Source organism: Pan troglodytes, chromosome 7, assembly GCF_028858775.2.
Source record: "Pan troglodytes isolate AG18354 chromosome 7, NHGRI_mPanTro3-v2.0_pri, whole genome shotgun sequence".
Classification (NCBI taxonomy): Eukaryota; Metazoa; Chordata; class Mammalia; order Primates; family Hominidae; genus Pan; species Pan troglodytes.
Genome location: NC_072405.2, coordinates 20,366,583 through 20,379,165, shown reverse-complemented (window position 1 = coordinate 20,379,165; position 12,583 = coordinate 20,366,583). Strand labels below are relative to the sequence as shown.

Below are 12,583 nucleotides of genomic sequence, written 5' to 3'. Positions count from 1 at the left end.
AATGAATTTTATGGTAAATTGTATCTCAATAAAAATATTAAAAACCCACTAACATTCATGGAGGAAAGGCATAATTATTTATAATTATATAAATAAGGGAATCTTGAATCATGAAGTATTAGATAAATGAGGGAATCTTGAATTGTGAAGTGTTATTTAGCTTGATTTAGCCATTTCCGTAATGTATACATACTTCAATCACGTCAGTTTGTATACCCTCTTGTACATAATTTTTGCCAATTCAATAAATTCAACAACTCCAAAAAACAAGACATTCTCTTAACTAAAATAATTATTAAAAATAAAATTCAGAATTCTATTTTATTTATTTATTTATTTTTGAAACAGAGTCTCGCTCTGTCACCCAGGCTGGCTGAAGTACAGTGGTGCGATCTCGGCTGACTGCAACCTCTGTCTCCCAGGTGCAAACGATTCCCCTGCCTCAGCCTCCCAAGTAGCTGGGATTACAGGTGTGTGCCATCACACCTGGCTAATTTCTGTATTTTTAGTAGAGACAGTTTCGCCATGTTGGCCAGGCTGGTCTCGAACTCCTGACCTTAGGTGATCCACCAGCCTCGGCCTCCCAAAGTGCTGGGATTACAGGTGTTAGCCACTGTGCCTGGACAGAATATAAAAGACTGTTTAATTCAACTAAAACATTAAAACATAGATTATTTCTATAAGTGGTAATTGTTCTAACATGTTTTGGTCAAAATAATCTCCTTACTTATCCACAATTAAATGGTTAATTGATATTTGATTGGATTTTGATAAAGTTTTCAAATCATGCTTGACTTTTCCAATGTACAGTAAAATGTGTTTGAAAATATTGCATAAAAATTAATATTTAAAAATGGTCAGGCATGGTGGCTCATGCCTGTAATCCCAGCACTTTGGGAGGCCAAGGTGGGCCGATCACTTGAGGTCAGGAGTTTGAGACCAGCCTGGCCAAACCTCATCTCTACTAAAAATACAAAAGTTAGTCAGGCATGGTGGCACGCACCTGCATTCCCAGCTACTTGGGAGGCTGAGGCAGGAGAATCGCTTGAACCTGGGAGGTGGGCTCCCCAGGCTTTAAAGCAAAACCCCCATCTTGACTTTCTCCACTCTCACCCAGGCAATCACGGTCATTTCCACAGCCTCAACCACTGTCCACCTGGGATGCCTCCCAAGCCCAGGTCTCCAGCCCAAATCTGCCTTCCCAGCCCCAGAACTATCTGTCCTGGCACACATTGCCCCCTGGGTCCCCAGCAACCTCAGTCAATGAGTCCAACGTCAACTTCCTGTCCTTGCCTGACACTGCCAGCCCTGAGATCAGACCTGACCATTCACCTCCAGTACCTGATAGGTCCGTCAGTCCTTTGGAACATATCCCACCAACATTCCCCAAACCAGGCACCGGACTCCACACATCAACACCATCACGTGAGTCACCAGCATCCCTGACAGGGACCCCTGTACCAGCTTCCAACTCATCTCCTTCCTGTCCCTTGAGTTCTGTGTCACATTCCAGAGGCCACAAGAAGAAAAATGACCAACTTAATGAAATTAAAAGAATTGAGAAGACATCTCCCTATGGTCCAAAGTCTTTCCAACTGAGAAACACATATCAAGATCCAGCCTGCTTGCCCTGCGGTTAAATGTTCCTGAAATAATTAAAGCCCAGGGCAACACAGCCCCCACTCCACAAGTACTCCCAGCATAGTAAGACTTGCTTCTCTGGAGGGGCTCGAAATGCCCAGTGTGTACCCTGCCCCTCTCTGTCATAGCTACCAGGAATGTGCTTCATGTCTTCTTCCTGCTCAAAGGACCGTCCACCAACCTGCGCAGGCAGCACTTTCATCCAGGGGGTGATGGGAGAACTTCCCACCATTTCCCACTTATGCACTGCATTCCTCAGGAGCCTGCCTCACAAATTACAAGAGCGCCACAGCAGACACATGACATTCCAGTGGGTGGCCATGTCTTCATGTCAGCTTGAAAGATCGTCACCAGGGAAATATCTATATCTCCGCAGAGAGAGCTTCAGCCTGTGTAGCCCAGCTGTGCTCAAATGGAAATTCAGAAACTCAGATGTTGGTCCAAACACCCTGTCTCAGACAGCCAGCTCTGCAGGTCCCCAGCGTGGGATGGAACTGGGTGAGCCACCTACCGTGCCTGCCCACATCCCTGCCTCCTGGAATCCTGGACCCTGAGAACCAGGGGGATGTGGTGGGGAACAGGCAAGTCTTGTGCAGAAAGCCAAGATGCCTCCCAAATCCACTCTGCAGTCTAGGTGGGTGATATTCTGGTCTGCACCACACCAGTGCATGAGGGGATGGAGGATGGAGTCTAGACAAGCCAAATGTAAAAAGATATTGCCCACGTATTTTGTGCTTTGACTGTGCTACAATGCTATGCCCAGCCCAGCGTGGTGGCTCACACCTGTGATCTCAGCACCTTGGGAGGCTGAGGCAGGTGGATCACCTTAGGTCAGGAGTTTGAGACCAGCCTGGCCAACATGGTGAAACCCCATCTCTACTAAAAATACAAAAATTAGCCAGGTGTGGCAGTGGGCACCTGTAATCCCACTTACTCGGGAGGCTGAGGCAGGAGAATCACTTGAGCCCAGGAGGTGGAGGTTGCAGTGAGTGGAGATCATGCCACTGCACTCCAGCCTGGGCAACAGAGTAAGACTCCATCTTTAAAAGACATAAAAATAAATAAATGCTATGCCCAGCATTTTTCATGTACTGTCTTATTATCTCAGTAAATCCCATATAACCTTCCTATGAAAGTGTATCTCATTTATCTCCATTTTAAAGATGAGAAAACTGAGGCCCCTGGAGTACTATTAATTTTCCAAGACCGCATTGCTCATAAAGGGTACAGCAGGGACCCAAGCTCGACACTCTCACCCTCAAACATTTCCACAAGTGTAGACCAATGGCTCTCAACTGCGGTGGTTTTGCTCACGTACCACTCCCTTGCCCCAAAGCATTTGAAACCGTCTGGAGACCTCTGGGGTAGCCATAGCTGGGAGGGTAGAATGGCACCTAGAGGATGGAGACCACAGATGCTGCTAACCATCCTACAATACACAGGACAGCCCCCCCCCCACCACCACGAATGGTCTCACCCCAAATATTGTGACTGTGCCAAAGCTGAGAAACCCAGGTTTCTCCTCAGAAAGAGGGAAAATCCCTGCAACGTGGATGCACCTCTACAGGAGCCCCAGGCTGACAATAACCTTCCTGATCTGGTTTCAACCCTGGATGCTTTTACCTGGTGCATCCATCAGGGATTTCAGGGACTCCAGTGAGTTATCACTCTTGAATGCTCGGTTCTGCCTGACAACCCAGAAATCTCTGCCAAGGTACCTGGTCTTGGGGAAGGCTCAGCAAATGGTTGAGGTTGATAACCAAATACCTAGAAGAGACTTTTCTCTCCCTCCAGGAAGAGCTGTGGGTCAGACACACCCTGGGATCATTCACAAGTGGTCAATAAAGGCTTGGGGAGGGCCAGGTTTTCTAGGCCTTCTCAATGGGGTGGGTGTTTGTGGATACACAAGCAGCCTGTGAAACTTCTGATATTGCAGGAAATCAATGCCCCCCACCCCCCAGCCCCCCACATCCCCACCATAAACACATGCCCTGCAGCAGGACTTGGCACTCAGGGGCTCCTGGGGGCCCGATTTGCCTTCTAAAACATCCTCTAGGCACCACCGAATAAAGCAACCCCTTGCCACCCAACCACAAGAGTACAGCCTGGGAGCCACTCCAAGGGACATCCAGTCACGTTAAAACCTCAACCATCCAGAGCACCAGGCCTGGTGATGAGAAAGAACATTTTATCGTTAAAAGCATCTGAATGCCCATGCTGCTTCTTACAGAGAAAAGTCCAAAATAATCTGCTATTAAAGAACGAGGATGGTTTTGGCATTTTTACCAAGCTAATGGTCTACGCAGAGAAAATCTCATAAAAGGGCGCTCTGTTCTTCTTGATCCACTCAGACATGGCCTGTGAGTGAAGAAACGGGCTCTCCTCCTCAAAGAAATCACTGCTGATCCTCACCCCAGCCTGACACTGCTTCATGGGTTCTTCAAAGAGATTATTCCCATAGAAACTAAAAAGGAAGACGAATGTGTCTGGAGGGCATTGTGGGCAGCAGTAGGCTTTGGGCCAACTTTTAAGTTTGAAAATCAAGATTCCCTCTTTTCAAGGGGCCGCCAGACTGAGCAGATACAGGCACCGTGAAAAGAGCGTGCCATATTCAGATTCAGGAAACAAGGATGGTTTCTATTCAGTTCCTCCATCATCCTTTAGGTGATGCGATTCCCATTTCCCTCTGTGGACCAAAAAATTCAGTGGGGTTTCTGACTTTTAAATATTTCATTATCAACATATCATCCTTTTAGCCTCCAGAAAGCATTTTAACATGAAGATTCTGGCTTAAGACTCTCGAGGGTCTGTCTGTCTCTCTCTCTCTCTTTTCCTTGAAATGGTCTCACTTTGTTACCTAGGCTGGAGTGCAGTGGCATGATCACAGCTCACTGCAGACCGACCTTCCAGGCTCTAGCAATCCTCCCACCTCAGACTCCCGAGTACTTGGGACTACAGGCACACACCACCATACCTGGCCTTTTTTTTTTTTTTGGGGGGGGGGGGGTAGATATGAGGCTTCACCATGTTGCCCAGGCTGGTCTTAAACTCCTGAGCACAATCAATCCTCCCCCTTCGGCCTCTCAAAGTGCTGGGATTATTGGCTTGAGCCACCATGCCCAGCCAAGAACCTTGTCTCTTGTGATGCACCCCAGAACAAAACATCACTGCAGAAACACACCAAGACATGAGTTTTAGTCCTAAGTCCCATTTATCCACCATACACTATGTGCCAGGCACAACGCTAAGTGCTTCTATGGACGAGCTTCCCTTAATCTCAGCAGTAACAACCCCAGGCAATGGGGCCTGTTGACAGATCCATTTGCCACTGAAGACAGTAAGGCTCAGAGAGGGTAAGTGGCTTGGGCCATGTCAGCCAGCTAAGGAGGGGCAGAACCAGGATGCAAACCCCAGCCACCTGGCGTAAGACTCGCGTTCCCAAGGTCCCACTACACTTGGTCACTGCACTGCATTCTGGTATCCTGGTCTTTGGCAGAGTCCACGTAAAAGAGGGAGGTAGAGGGAGTGAGAGGGACTTTATGCAATAGTTTCCCAGCGTTACACTGCCACCGTAATTGTGTCCCCGACCAGGACCTCTCCCTTCTCATCCTTTCCGTGATCGGCCCTGGAAAACCTTCGAAAAACTGTCCTCCTTCTCTCGGAATCTCAGAGAAAATTCACCTGAGTTCAGTGTCCAGGTGACCCAAGCTCTGAATGCAGTAACGTAGACGGAGAGATGAGGATGTCACCTCGAGCAAGCCTCCCAGACAGCATCCGGGAGCAACCCCAAGACTGGGCAGGGGGGGCTCTGATGCAGCCCACGGCGAGGAGGGCTGCCCGTGCTGCCTAAATGGGTTCAGAATGAAGGCCGCCCTCCCAACTTCAACCCGGGGCCGGCCACGGAGCCTCCTGCCGCCCCTACTCAGCGTCGCCGGCACCCCCGCGCCCGCTGCACCCCCGGACCCCCGGGCCCGCGCCACTTACTCCTCTGCCGTCGCCACCTGTCTGGGTGCCGGTCTCCTCCCTGCCTGGCCGCGGCGCGTCCTCCCCGTCCTCGCAGTCCTGGGGCTGTGCGCTTCCCCCCTCCAGCAACAGCCGCAGCCTCTTCTCTTCGGGAAGCACGTCGTCCTCCTCCCTCCTGGGCAGGCCATCCCTGCCTCGGGACTTGCCAGTCGCTTCGGAGCTGCCGGAAGGCCTGGCCATGACTCCGGGGGCTCTGCCTGCACTTGGGGAAGAAGAAGGACCCGGAGCAAGCGGCCTCTCGGTGGAGCTGGGGCGTCTGAGCGCGGGCTCGGTGGGTCCGCGCGGGGCGGACCTGGGCATCGGGGCCAGCGCGGGCTCCTCCGCGGGCCGCTCCTGGCTCTCTGGCGCCCTCTGCTGGCCGCTCACCAGCACCGCCGCCACGCCGGTCCCGGACCTGCGCCGCTCTCAACTGTCCTGGCCCAGGAGGTCGCTGTCCCTTGCCCGTGGCCAGGCCCGCTCTGGCCAGGCCCTGCACCTCCTCCCCGCCCCAGCCAGGTTGCAGCCCGATGGTCTCCCTGCCCAAGGAGGAGAGAAGAGAAAGGACGCCCCGAGAGGGTGGACATCGGCCACAGCCACCTTGTCTTTGCTCTTACCCTGTGTCTTGCATGATTTGGAGGTGGTGGGAAAACCGAGGCTGCTCAAAACTCGTGGAGAATTCCGCCTGCAGGATGACATGAATGCACCTTCGTATTGCCTACCAACAGATCTTTTTTGAGCATCACTGTGGACCAGGCGTGGTGCTAGGGGAGGGGATATTGTGGTGAACATGACAGGCATTGCCTTCACCCAGTGGGGCTCAGCGCTGGGTGAGAAGGCATTGAGAATGGACATTGTTAATTGGACAAAAGGAGGCCAAGAAGAAGTGCTGGCGGCATGGGAACGGAAAAAGACAGGAGGCTCAGCAGGTCTTGGAGCTGGGAGAGGGACAGCAGCAGCGGCTGTTCCAAAGGAAGCAACAGCTGAGAGAGGACTCAGAAAGTTGTTCTCAGCCCAGTGGAGGGTGTTCAGGCAGAGGGAACAGCGTGTGCAAAAGCCCAGAGGCTGAGAAAGAAGCAGAAAGAGGACTGTGGGACTGGAGCGTGGTGGGCAAGGTGAGAGAGGAGTGGTGGGCGGACAGGTTGCCTGGGACCGAGCCGTGCAGGGGCAGGAGACGTGGAGAAATATTTTGGAGGCATGCCCTGATGAATGAGCCCAGGATGCATCCTTAGTGTCAGTGTGGAGCTCCTTCCTAGGTTGTGTGATGAGCTGAACCCGGGGGTATTTTCTGGACATTGAAGGGCTACACCAAGAGTCCAGGACAGGCTAAGTGAGCACCAGCAGCTCCTGGCCCACCTCAAAAGCAGGAGAGACAGGGGAGACTGGGGAGGCCAGGGCAGAAGGGGAAGCCAGGAAGGCAGGAGAGGCCAGGGAAGCAGAGGAGGCCAGGGAGGCAGAGTAGGCAGGAGAGGCTGGGGAGGCTGTGTCCTTTCCATGATTCTGCCCAGGATCCTAGCCACCTGTACTCCCTGAGCTTCCCCACCCCAAGCTCTGGAACCATGTTGCACAATGGTCTCCCCACTAAGCTCCTGATGGCAGCCCCTACCCTGCTGTGCTCCCTATTTCAACCCTAACTGCTCTCACAGTGGGCAGCACATAGTAGGTGCTCAGGAAACACTGGTGGGAGAGCACATGGATCTGCTCAGCACCTTCCTCTCTCCTCCAGCTCTTCCCTGTCACAAAATAATTCTGATAACGACACATGGGCTTTGAGACCCTCTTCTATTACTTTCCATATGCTAATCCATCTATACCTCACAGCAGCCCTGGGGGTGGGTGCAATAAGGATGCCCATTTTATAGAGGAGGAAACTGAGGTATAAAGAGGGTAAGTGACATAGGCACACTACAGGGGCTGGGGCCAAGTGATCAGAGCACTCAATCCCCAAAGGCAAGGTGGATGCAGTTGCCATAAAAGACAGCAGAGTCAAAGCTGCAACCAGAATAGCCTGACTCTCAGAGACCTATGGTGTCTGCTGATCCTGGTTTTCCTAGAAGTGAAATAGATAAGAAGCCTGCACATTTTTACTGGATCTGTGTTTGCAGAAGAGTTCTAGGTCAGGTGAGCAGAAGTCTAATCTGAATCATGAAAACAGAGTCACAGTCCCCAGTCAATTTCCAGACATAAGCCAGTTCACAGACCCGGAGTCCCTTGTCTGAATGGGAAGCCAGGTTCCCTCCAGAAAGGACTCTGCTCCACTGCCACAAATTAATACTGTCAATCTTTCTCCCAGCCTGCCCCCAAGGGAATACACAGCCTTTTACCAGGATGACTGAATGGGAGAAAAGGAACTAATGGGACCTGTGCAGGATCACTGGACACAGGCTCTGAACTGGCACTAGGCTGAGACTAGGGTCTACCAGTCAGAATAGGCATTTTGGAGGTCAGGTGAATGTTGGTGCAAGTTCATGTCATGGTAGACCCATTGGGTCTCCAAATCCATCCTCTGGTTATATGCAAATTGGCCATGTTGAGATTTAAATTCAGGGTATCCAACTTAGAGGCTGTGCTCTTACTCATGAAACATTCTGACACTACTAACCAATTTAAAAATGCAAACACCTCCTGGGGCTAGTGAGAGTCCTCCAAACAGTCATGTAAATTGGTTCTGTCAAGGATTTCCTGCTAACAACCCCTCCCCGCCCCCTCCCCCCCACCCCCCGCCAGTTGAAATGAGAGACTAGGGAAGGGCATTGGGTAACTTTGTTGCTAGAAGCTCTTCTGGATAAAGAAGAGTTTTATCCAGAAATAAGAAGCAAAATAGAGTTCAGCAGAAGTTGAGAAAAGAAACAAATAGAGTTCAGCAGAAGAGGTAAGAAAGTAAGTTTATGTTTGACCAAGCACGGTGGCTCACGCCTGTAATCCTAGCACTTTGGGAAGCCAAGGCGGGCAGATCACGAGGTCAAGAGATCGCACCATCCTGGCCAACATGGTGAAGCCCCGTCTGTACTAAAAATTCAAAAATTAGCTGGCCATGATGGCATACCCCTGTAGTCCCAGCTACTCGGGAGCCTGAGGCAGGAGAATCACTTGAACGTAGGAGGCAGAGGTAGCAGTGGGCCAAGATCATGCCACTGCATTCCAACCTGGTGGCAGAACAAGACTCCATCTCATAAAACAAAACAAAACAAAACAAAAAAGTAAGCTTATTTTTACGCCTGAACAAGTGTAGTGGTTTAGGGGTTCTGCAAACACGGCCCCAATCAGGCTACGAGATGTTGTGGCAGCAATATTTACAGCCAGTCACTCCTGGCCGGCTGAGCCACTTTTCAAAACACCCTTGCACGGCTGCGCAGACCGGCTGGCTCCACTGGCAGCCGGCAAAGCCATAATTCACACTGTCACCACTGCCCTCAAACCCCTTCGGTAAGCACTTTGTTTTTTTGAGACGGAGTCTTGCTCTGTCATCCAGGCTGGAGTGCAGTGGCACAATCTCGGCTCACTGCAAGCCCTCCCTCCTGGGTTCATTCCATTCTCCTGCCTCAGCCTCCCAAGTACCTGGGACTACAGGCGCCCGCCACCATGCCCGGCTATTTTTTTTTATTTTTAGTAGAGATGGGGTTTCACCGTGTGAATCAGGATGGTCTCAATCTCCTGGCCTTGTGATCTGCCTGCCTCGGCCTCCCAAAGTGATGGGATTACAGACTTGAGCCACCGTGCCCGGCCTGGTAAGCACTTTTAATCAATGCAACAGGAATAAACATTTGCTGCAGAGCGGCAATGTGCAGGGAGGAACATGCTTCCACTCAGGCTCAGAAAGCAAAACCTCCTGGCTGTTTGCATCTGTGCAAGAGCTCGCAGGAAAAGCCCTCTGCGTGGCTGCCAGCATCACACATTCCCCCCAAGGGCTGAGTTTCTCTTTCCATGTTAATCTATGCTCTGACATGCCATCTGTCAACCACCACACCATTCTCAGTTGTCATCTCAAAGCATCTTTGCCTTGTGAATGGTCACCAGCCCTGCCCTGCAAGCCCCCAGGTGACATTGAGCTTAAATGAGAGAGAAAACAGGTTCCAGGGTGGATTTCAGTTCAGCATCTTGGAGTCTCAGTGTGGACATGAAATCTGTCTCCCCAGCTGTGGGCTGCATCTTTGTTTGTCATCTGGTTTGGTTCTTGGGGACTTCGAAGCTCGTGGGCACCTTTGCAATTTGTCAAGAATCTGCACGGCCCTTCCAACAAAAGCAAGGAATAGGAACAGAAGCCCAAGGCTTCAGATCAAGGTGCAACTTAAAGCAGCCTCAGTGTAAAAGCAAACAAGAGTCAGAGGGATGCCTAAGGCAGAGTCTAGTCCCCAGGGCAGCTGTAAGGCAAAGAGAAAGAGAGAGAAAGACAGAGACAGAAAGACAGAGAGAGATGGGAGGAGACATGAGGCACCCAGGCCTTCTGCATCAAAATCTCTAGAAGAGAGGCCTCCTAAAAATGCAGGAGGCTGAGGTGGGTGCACACAGAAGTTCAAGACTAGCCTGGGCAACATAGTAAGACCGTGTCTTTACAAAAAATACATAAAATAGCCGGGTGTGGCAGTGTGTGTCTGTGGTCCCAGTTACCCAGGAAGCTGAGGCGGGAGGATGGCTTGAGCCCAGGAGGTAGAGCTGCAGCGAGCTGAGATAGCACCACTGCACTCCAGCCTGGGTAACAGAGTGAGACTTCATCTCAAACAAATTAAAATTTTTTTTTACAAGTATCACCCTGGCTACTTGAATGGGTAATAAGAAGGTAAGAGCAGAAGCAAGGAGACCAGCAGGGAGATTCTGCAGGTGGGAGTCCACAGAGGCTCAGACCAGGCTGGCGCTGAAGACTGCCTGAATTCTGTATATATTTTGATGATGAAGCAACTCACCGACTCTTGAAGAGTGGGCTCTAGGAGACTGTATTTTTAACAAGCTCTCAGAGGATTCTATTGCAGGCTGAAGTTGAAGAACTGGTTTAGGTGAAGCTTCTGTTTCATCCTTGGGGAAGTACCTACTGACTTTTCTCTAAGCCACCTCAAAAGAGGTGCTAGACAAGATGTGCTCCAATGTCTGAACATGTGTGCACAGCTGTAGAGCCAACCTCAGGACACTGAGTCAAAGGTTAGGAGTACAACAGTGAACAACCACTGTCCTCTTTTCAATGAGCTTTGCATTTAATGAGAGAAATAAAAAGCAAAAAGAAAAACATTTTCAACTCAGAATGGTAAGAGTTATGGTGACAGTATGCCTGGGGCAATGGGAGCAAATAGAAGGGGCACTCGATTGGCCAGGTGCGGTTGTTCTTGCCTGTAATCTCAGCACTTTGGGAGGCCAAGGTGGGTGGATCACTTGAGGCCAGGAGTTTGAAAACAGCCTGGCCAACATGGTGAAATCCTGTCTTTACTAAAAATACAAAAAAATTACCCTGATGTGGTGGCGGGCACCTGTAATTCCAGATACTCAGAAGGCTGAGGTGGGAGAATTGCTTGAACCCTGGAGGCGGAGATTGCAGTGAGCCAAGATCGCGCCACTGCACTCCAGCCTGCATGGTCAGAGCGAGACTCCGTCAAAATAAATAAATAAATAAATAAAAGCCCGGAGGTGGGTGGGCATGCAATCTCTATCAGGTGGTGAGAAATCCTTCTCCACCACAGGACTCCTCAGTTGAAGACTAGAAAATGGTAGGAACTAGCCAGGTTGATAGGAGAGGTGTGGAAGATCATTCCCAGCAGAGGGAAGAGCATGTGCAAAAATCGAGACGTGAGAGGGTGAGGAGCTGAGAGATGATCATATAATTATAAAAAGTGACCAATATAGAGGTAAGTTGGAGCCAAATCTTAAAGGCTCTTTGTCGTGTTTATCCTGTAGACAAAGGGAGACAGTAGATGTTTTTAAGCAGGGGAGTAATGATCCACTTTGTGCTATAAAAAGAGCAGTCTGGCTGGAGGAGAGTGGGAGGTGAGTAGACCAGGTAGGGGGCTGCAATACACCAAGTGAGACAAGATGGTTGGCTGGACCAAGGCTGTGGCAGTGAGGATGGAGAGGAGACAGTAGACTAACTTGACTGAGAAAGAGGGAGGAATGAAGGAGGAGGCCCAGGTGTTTAGGAAGCTGGGTGGATGGTGGTGTGAATCTGACGTGGTGAGCCCAGGCAGATGAGGAAATCAGGAGAGGCAAGGTAAGATGAGGTCAATGCAAGAAAGACAGCCAAGTGGAGATAACAACTGGGCCGTTGGATTCATCAGCCTGGAGTTATACAGAGAGCTCTGGAATGGAAATAAAGAGGAAAGGACTTTGGGAATAGGTGAATCCTCCCAGAATAATGTGTAGAGAAAGGAGAATAGAACACAGGGGACAGAAAAAGGGAAGAGATTTGTTATTAAAACCAACCATCCATCAGACATCTTCCAATAAAACACTTGTTAGAGGTTTCCTCAGTGTGAGTTATTCAGGACCAGAGCTAAAGACCATATTCCCAATAAAATCACTGCTGGGAAGGTCTTCATGAAAACATTTAATGCTGCTTTTAAAACAACAACAACAACAAAAAGGCCTTAGTGACCGCACAGATCCTGGAGCAATTTTTTGTCAAGAGTCTATCAAACACGAATCTGATCTGACTCAAGGAGGTGTCATATCAAGTGTAGAAATCCAATTCCAATGTCCATAAGAGCGTTTCTGCCAGGTACAAGACCCTAATCCAGTTGAAGTGATTTTCTATTGATTAACAGTCTGGGAATACACAGGTTGTTGGTTTATGAGATTTCCCTCCCTGTGCCTTCATGCCAGCTGTGAAAGAGTCAAAAGGCTCCTAACTGTCAAAATAAAAATGGTACTTGGTCACGGAGGAAACAGATTTTGGGTCAAACACATTGATGACTTTTTAACTATGAGAAGCCATTAATGTTACTGAATAAGCAAATCTGTTTGC

The 12,583-nt window shown here is 49.9% G+C and overlaps 1 pseudogene; it reads right to left on the bottom strand.

Moving 5' to 3' along the window:
* The window catches only part of LOC134810645 (uncharacterized), a 33,055-nt pseudogene extending 26,720 nt beyond the window's left edge, over nucleotides 1-6,335 (bottom strand).
* Between the last annotated feature and the right edge of the window lie 6,248 nt (nucleotides 6,336-12,583).